The sequence below is a fragment of the Lineus longissimus genome, chromosome 17, assembly GCF_910592395.1.
Source record: "Lineus longissimus chromosome 17, tnLinLong1.2, whole genome shotgun sequence".
Lineage (NCBI taxonomy): Eukaryota > Metazoa > Nemertea > Pilidiophora > Heteronemertea > Lineidae > Lineus > Lineus longissimus.
In genome coordinates, this window is record NC_088324.1 from 47,679 (window position 1) to 55,198 (window position 7,520).

Here is a 7,520-nt window from a genome sequence, read left to right on the forward strand (position 1 = left end):
CTGGCTTTATCGAGGTTTGCTGCAACATATAGTCGATAGATGGCGTCCGTGATGTCTGGATCGCTGCGTGTATATAGATGAGTACTGTTAAGAGTCTCGCTTTTAGGACGTCCACTTAATTATAGATGAGAATAGTCTCGCCCTTTAGACGTCCGTTCCGTTGTTGCAGAATATATTTCCAGAACTACTCTTTGACACTAATAGTATCACTTTGCCAGCATTGACTTCGTCATCGTTTCGTTTGGTCTAGTGATAGGCTAACCCTCTGTAATTATGCAACAACCCGTTATATATATATCAATTATGTGTGTGAAGCACTACGTGCTGCTTATATTGGCTTAACGCCACAATTTACCGAACTCGACACTGATCTTAAAAATCTTGCCCTCTGGGCGTATAATCCAGAGTGTTACCAATCAGAGGATATAGTGCTGCTCCACGCCTGATGTCGTGACTTGTGTACGTTGAAGCCGTCTTGCCGAGGGGACTTCCGTGTTCGATCGTCACTACTTGACTACAGGGGGTTGGAAACGGGTGCCGTCTGGCGAGGTCCAATAGCAGCAGATCGACTTCCGATTCGGTGAGTAAAAACCTAATTATCTCACCTTTCGTCATCGTAAAAACATACGAGGCGTTGAATTTGGCTGTGCTCCTCGTATGACAGACCGGTTTTGGGAACATAAGCGTTCAGTTGTGTCGACGCCAAGTCGAAGCACTGGTTCAACATTGGTGAGTTCAGCCGGATTTCTTCACAACTTTTCTCCCCAAATTTTGCGACTATTGTCTGATACAATGTACAATCTTATCTTATCTTTTCATTTTCATTTCTTGCAGACGCCAGACACGTTGTCCTGTCCAGCACACCCAATGCTGCCCAACCGGTTTATCACAAGATACGACGTGAACACCACAATGGTGAGTTATTTTACTCTATCGAAACTTCCTTGATCGCACGTATTCTTTTGAAACTTCTCATCTCTGCAGCAGTGGCGGATCCAGAAATTTGGGAAAGAAGCGGGGGGCCGGGAGGGGGGGGGGGCTGCCCCACCAATGAGAACTCATGATAGAGCCGAAGGTGCAATCCTGAAAATGAGGGGAGGGTTCTTGAGGAGAGGTGCCCTAAAATATCAAAAAGGGATGACTCATGCGGGACCCCTAAATCCGCCACTGCTGTTCTGAATATTTCCACACTCGGTTCAGCTGACCTTACACAGGAGGACGCTGTTAGCCCATACCCTATCTATGGTACTATATCGTTCTGGCAGCAAGAAAATGAGACGATCGGTCACATGTCTGCCATGTTTTATGACGTCACGCGCCACGTGCTTGGCGCAATGTGTCATGTGCTCATAACACATTCTATCTCTGAACCAATCAGCCCTTGATAATGTGACATGTGATATGTATGATGAGGACCTTGACCGGATCAGAAAGATAATTCAATCGAAGTAGTTCAGAGACATTTACATGAAGACATGGCAGAAATGACCAATGGTCTCGGTGATCACTAAATCCTAAAGGCTAGAGGGAGGTAATTATAATATGATCTCCACCGCCCGACCCGATGACGTCATTACCGGAATTCCGGGTGGCAACTTCTAGCTCATCGATTACTTAACTGAAGTTGCCGCCATTGTGATGTAAATACTTGGGGTATTTCCCACCCTGAATTCCGGTAATGACGTCATCGGGTCGGGCGGTGGAGATCATATTATAATTACCTCCCTCCAGCCTTTAGGATTTAGTGATCACCAATCGTCTCATTTCACCTCTGTGCTGCCAACTGTGCGACGATCGAGGATCAGTCGGAGATCAGCATCCCAGAGCTTTGATAAACCTGCCAGTTGTTCCCAGGCTTGTGTTATGAAATGACCATGGTTTAGTGATAGGCCTTCCCCCACTTGTATTCAGTGGTATTAAATGGACAACTGTGGCATGAGATATGGTGGTTTTTCCTACAAAAATGGCTTCCAGTAGAACCGTGACTTCTCAGTCCAAACAGGAAAATTGAAATACATCATTGAACTGCAATAAACAATGCACAAAAACTGGGTGTAACCTTAGGCCTGCCTGAATTTCACAGGTCATGTCCAAAACTGCCTCGCACACTGGCGAAAATCGTCATTTGAGATAAGTGGCGGCGCCTGGTGACAAGCAGAGATACTATCCTCCTGGCCAGGGAAATCCCACGCCCAGGTTGTCCCTTTAAAGCTAACATGCATGCATAAAAACCCTAACGGCCAAATTAGAAAAGACGGAAATGATGAAGTGGCGAGGGTTCCGAGTTCGAACCCGCTCGAGGAATATTTTTTTGTTTTTTCTTTCTCTGTGACCTGTCTCGTCAATGAACTTGTGTTTGTGCAGTCAAGTGAGACCTGTCGCTGGGTGTCTATCATGTTTCAAGTGCAGTTTGTCTTTTGGTGGTCGGGCGTTTGTGTTTTCTATCTTTGTCGTTTGGGTTTTTATGCATGCACGTCAGCTTTAAGTAGGTTTTCGCGTGGTCACGAAGATGATATGTGAATAATGACACCAATGCATTGGCCCTGCGGTCACGTGGTGGCTTTCAAAGATATCCTTGTGCCGTCGGTAGGAAGCTGCTGAAAGCCGCAGCAAACCAGCAGCAAACAAAAGACTTAGGCTACTTAAAATCTCTTTCGGGAGCAGTAATTATCTCGTCACCATTGTGTTTTACCTATAGCTCCTATACAAGTATAAAGATGGTGTGCGAAGATAAATTTCGGCCATTTTGTTACCATTTTGCTATCTAACTGTATGCGCCTGTTTAATCGCCCGCCCGCGATTTTTTTTCCCTGAACCTTTCGGGCAGTACAGTGTACATTTGTACACAGGTTCTCAGCCAATCAGAATCCGATAAATCTGTGTCGTCTTCAGGGCGTCATCATGAAACTTAGAAGTAAGCTTGTATTGTTTTGTGCTTGTTGCTCAAATTGAAGCATACAGTATCAAAATATACTGGAGAAGACCATACACACGAGGTAGTATCGAAAGACAAGTCTCATTGCAGAGAAACATATTCCTACTGGAGGAAGACCATTCAAATGAGACAAGTCTCATTGTATATTCATGCTCAATATGATATCTGAAGGACTATCCCTTGGATCTTGGAGATGGGCTATTGTTATTGTCCTTTCTGTAGGTATGTTGCAGGCAGCAGAAATAACTAAAATATCTAAAATCTAAATAACAAGGGAAAAGAAATGCGCTATAAAAATAAAATATAAAGAGTAAAAAAGAAAAAGAAAAATGTTGTCCACAACCGGATTCGAACTCACGACCTTTGGATCGAACATCGTATTCTGCTATTTCTGACGAGCGCTCTACCAACTGCTCTAAAGTTTCTAAGACTTCTGACGTCATGTATTTGTCGAAATCTGATTGGCTGAAAGTCCCAATGTACACTATAGTGACCAAAAGGTTCAGGAAAAAAAAATTCGCTACCCGTCCTTTTCAGATAGACAGTTAGCCCATCTATCACTTCGATCTATCTACCGTAGCTGTCATGGCCAATACTTTTTCTTTCAGAAGCCCCGACGTCCTTTGAACTTTCAAGAAATGGTTGGGTTTGGTCAAGGGACTGGTATTGGATCTGATATATTATCATTGTTGTCACACCTTTTCGCTAAATATGAGGTCTTGAAAATGCTTGGTATTGCTCCTTGTGAGGTGTTACCCAATGTTAATGACGCCTGTCTGTATAAGTGGTACATACTTGACACCTATGGCGAAGGATGAGCCAGTTATTTTCGAGTTTGTACTTTGGGTGCATCTCGTTCCTCGGGTTGCATTGCGCCCGCGACCACATAGGAGTTCCTGGTCTTGTCTCTTCGCCCCCAACCCCGATAAACTCTATGTACCGTGAACGAATGCTCATCAGGTCGACAGTTATTTGACGACGTAAATCCATCCATATTAACTGGCGCTGCGGCTGCGCTCAATAGACTCCGTTGGGGAGTCTGAGCCTGATAGGGTGTACCAGTCCAGCCGGTTATGTACGGTTGGTATGCTCTATGATATGGATCTCCATCCACCTGTCAGCTAGGGGCAGACCCCAGTGTCTCAACCCTGGGTCTCAGAGGCGGTAACTTCTAGTCAGGCAGCGCGCTATGTCTGGTTAGGCGACATGGGTTACCAGGGCATCCACAGCCAAAATGGTTTGCACATGGAGGTCATCGCGACCGACTTGTGAGGGGGAAGAAGTGATGTCCATGGCGGTTTCAAATTGATCTGACGACCCCCGCGTCTTCTGGACAGGGAGGGGTTCATGTGGCCAAATCCTGTCAGCTAAATCCTATCGTTAGCATCGTTCGCGGTTCATGGAAACCAAGGGCATCGAACCCTTTTTTGTCTTGGTTTAATTTCTCTGAGGATTTCAATGATGATATATATATTTAGATCCACAGGTATAGTCGGTACATGTGGCGACTCGCCACATGAACATTTTAAAAGTTTTTTTCGAGCATTGTTAAAAGTTATGCGAATAAATTTCTTCTTTGGACGTGTTTTTTTTTACCAGAATGACAATCAAAAAGTTTGTCACTGGAGAATTTCCCCATCCCCACCCCAGCCCTAGAATAATATACAGACTAAATAGTATCTTTGGACTGTACTGGTAATATAGGTCAGTCACGAAAAATAAAATATATATTGGACTGTACTGGTAATATAGGTCAGTCACGAAGAATAGAATGTATATTGGACTGTACTGGTAATATAGGTCAGTCACGAAAAATGAAATATATATTGGACTGTACTGGTAATATAGGTCAGTCACAAAAATATCTGAAAGTCTGTGCCCCATTGTTGACGAATATAATATCGTGAGGACTTTATCAATAGTCACGGTCCCTGGCCCCTCCCACATAAAAATCATTAGCAAGGTCACTGCAGGCAATAGCTTCAGCATTGTTATTGTATAGACATGTCTTAAACATTATAAACGGCCCTATTTATGGGGTCACATTGGGTTCTTGCTGGGGTAATGATGTCCATGTCCGATTCTGCGTTTTGTGGACTTGTATATCAGTCCAGCAGTGACATTGCGTTTTGTGGACATGTAAGTCTGTCCCGCAGTACCAAGTTTCACCCCAGCAATTACCAATAAGACCTGCACGTGACCTTAAAGTAAGTGTTGTCGAGACAAAACGCGATGTATGCATTGGAAGAAGGAAATCTGCGAAGAGTAGCTGGAACTGTCTGTCCAGCTCTCGTTTATGAAACAATGGGCGATTTGAAAGACGTCTCCTGAACAGATCGCCCATTGTTCACTGAAGCAGCATTCGAATTGTCTCCAATTTTTTCAGGTGGATTGCTTCATCTCGTGTGGTTTCGCTGTCCCGTCCCAAGAATCGAGCCAACGCGACCGAGGCCACTTCTGAGAGATAAATATTCAGGATGCCAGATTTAAGGAACACAATTGAGGTAAATGAGATAAAATTCGATAAGCTGGCTACAGTTGATGAAATGAGGCTTTAGGTCCGTCATCATGTGACTGATATTGGGACAAACCCGAGGCAGGTTGACCACCATTGCCGGACAATTAAATTTAATTGATTCATCTTATTAGTGCCAATGAGGCTGTCACAGACATAAACATTAATATTACTGATATGCTGTAATAGAAAATTTAAGAAAAAAACGTCATGAAAAATGATCAAATCTTCAATTTCTTAAATTGTATATTTCAATGTTTCTTGGTATCTACATCTTCCCTTTCTATTCCAGGCCAGTAGTCAAGAGCCATGATCAGGGAACAGCAGTTCCCAACGGAATTAACCCTTTTCTTGTTGTAATTCATGCTGTTGGCTCAGAATGGGTTGACACTCACCTGTTTTCGACCCTGAAAATTAAACATCGAACATTGTTACTCTTTGTTAAAAGTAAACCTTGCAAAATATGTGCTTATTTCCTGAAATCAATAGCACTTCATGTATGTACTCGCTGATCCAGAATATTGCTATTTCTTGTTCCGTTTTCAATGTGGCAATCCATTTACCGTATCCGAGCTATTTCACAGCACAAGAAGTGCAACATTACAACAATGGAGCTATTTCTTGATCACAGCAAAAATGTGTTTCTACATTGTTTTACTCAAATGATGCATGGATGAGCCTTATTGACATATTTGTTTTCAAGAGGAATTGGTTGTAGGTTTTCTTTCTTTTTTCTTAAGGCAGGCCTAATTTAACAGAAGGCCTATATTTTAGGTAGGATATTATTTATACTACAGGCCCATATCAGTTTTGAGATCAATTTCCTCTTGAAGACAATAAACGTCAATCGAGTCTCTGCACCATTTTGATTGGGCGGTTTTGGGCTAAAATACAGTACAAGAGAATGCTCCATTGGTGTTAACAGAATATGTCATTGTTTTGGTCAGCAATCAGTTCTTGCCACCTTGTAAAGAGACGCAAATTATTCCAGGACATTCAAACTTGTGTTGTATCCTATCCTTACGATGTATGGTTATCCCTACAGATGTGCTAAAAGCCCTGTCTCTTTAGTATTGGATGAGGCATCCTGCAGACAGTCCGCTGTACGCTCTTGAGAGAGACACTGGCACCCCATCTCTGCCCAGAGTAACCCGTGCTTAGAGTAACTGGTAAACCGCTATCGTCTCTGGAAGACAAAGCATTTGCTGGTGTTTATTCATATCATCTCCTCAAACACTACTCCAGTACTTCTTGGGTGGTACCTGATACGAGACAACTAACTGAGCTATAACTAACCTGAAGTGCTATTTGATAAGGGCACATGAGCTGTGTCCCTTTAGTTCGAAGGATGTGACACCTCACAGTGTCCAATGCGGCTCCTTGAGAGAAAAATACACTAATACATTCACAGGACTTTCAAACTGCTGGGAGCGTCCCTACAGACTGTTCAACAGAATGATCAAAAGTTTTATCATATTTTATCTTCTGAATTCGTAAATTTAAGCAAGAAAATGACAATGACCCATTTTGTGTTTTAATGCTGCAATAGTTTAATATCGTGAAGAAAAAGAATGATTACAATTTATTAGAATTACAATTACCAATTAGTTTATTAACACCTTATAAGCAAACTTACATCGGTGAGGAGAGCAGAATAAAGTGAGTGCGGAAAGCTATCGAAGCTATTGATAAGAGGAGGAGAAAAACCAAAGGGGATCTGTCTATAGGAATGTACCCCTTCTGTCAGCGTGTGAGGAGACGGTGCATACACACTTGATACAGCAGTTTAAAAGATGAACAAAGTGTATCAAAATACCAGTATCGAAATAAAGTCACTTGTCTTATAAATTATTTGCACAAAACTTTGAAACTTTATGAAGTAAATCACCCTCAGCAGTCATTAGGTAAATGAATTTTTTTGATAGGAGGTTGACGGAAGGGTACTGTGGGATGGATTTTTCGATAAAAAATTCCCTATCCTTTCGAAAATTTGGACAGTCTAAAAGAACATGGATTTCATCTTCAACACAGTTTATATTTTTAGAAGCAGAACAAAAATGACAGAATCTG

General features: G+C 42.4%; 1 long non-coding RNA gene across 1 annotated transcript; it reads left to right on the forward strand.

The window, feature by feature from the left end:
* Nucleotides 1-675: 675 nt before the first annotated feature.
* Nucleotides 676-7,211, forward strand: LOC135501925 (uncharacterized). Its single transcript, XR_010449675.1, has 4 exons — nucleotides 676-729; nucleotides 835-915; nucleotides 3,544-5,439; nucleotides 5,743-7,211. It is a non-coding gene; the product is annotated as an uncharacterized LOC135501925 (long non-coding RNA).
* The last annotated feature ends 309 nt before the right edge of the window (nucleotides 7,212-7,520 follow it).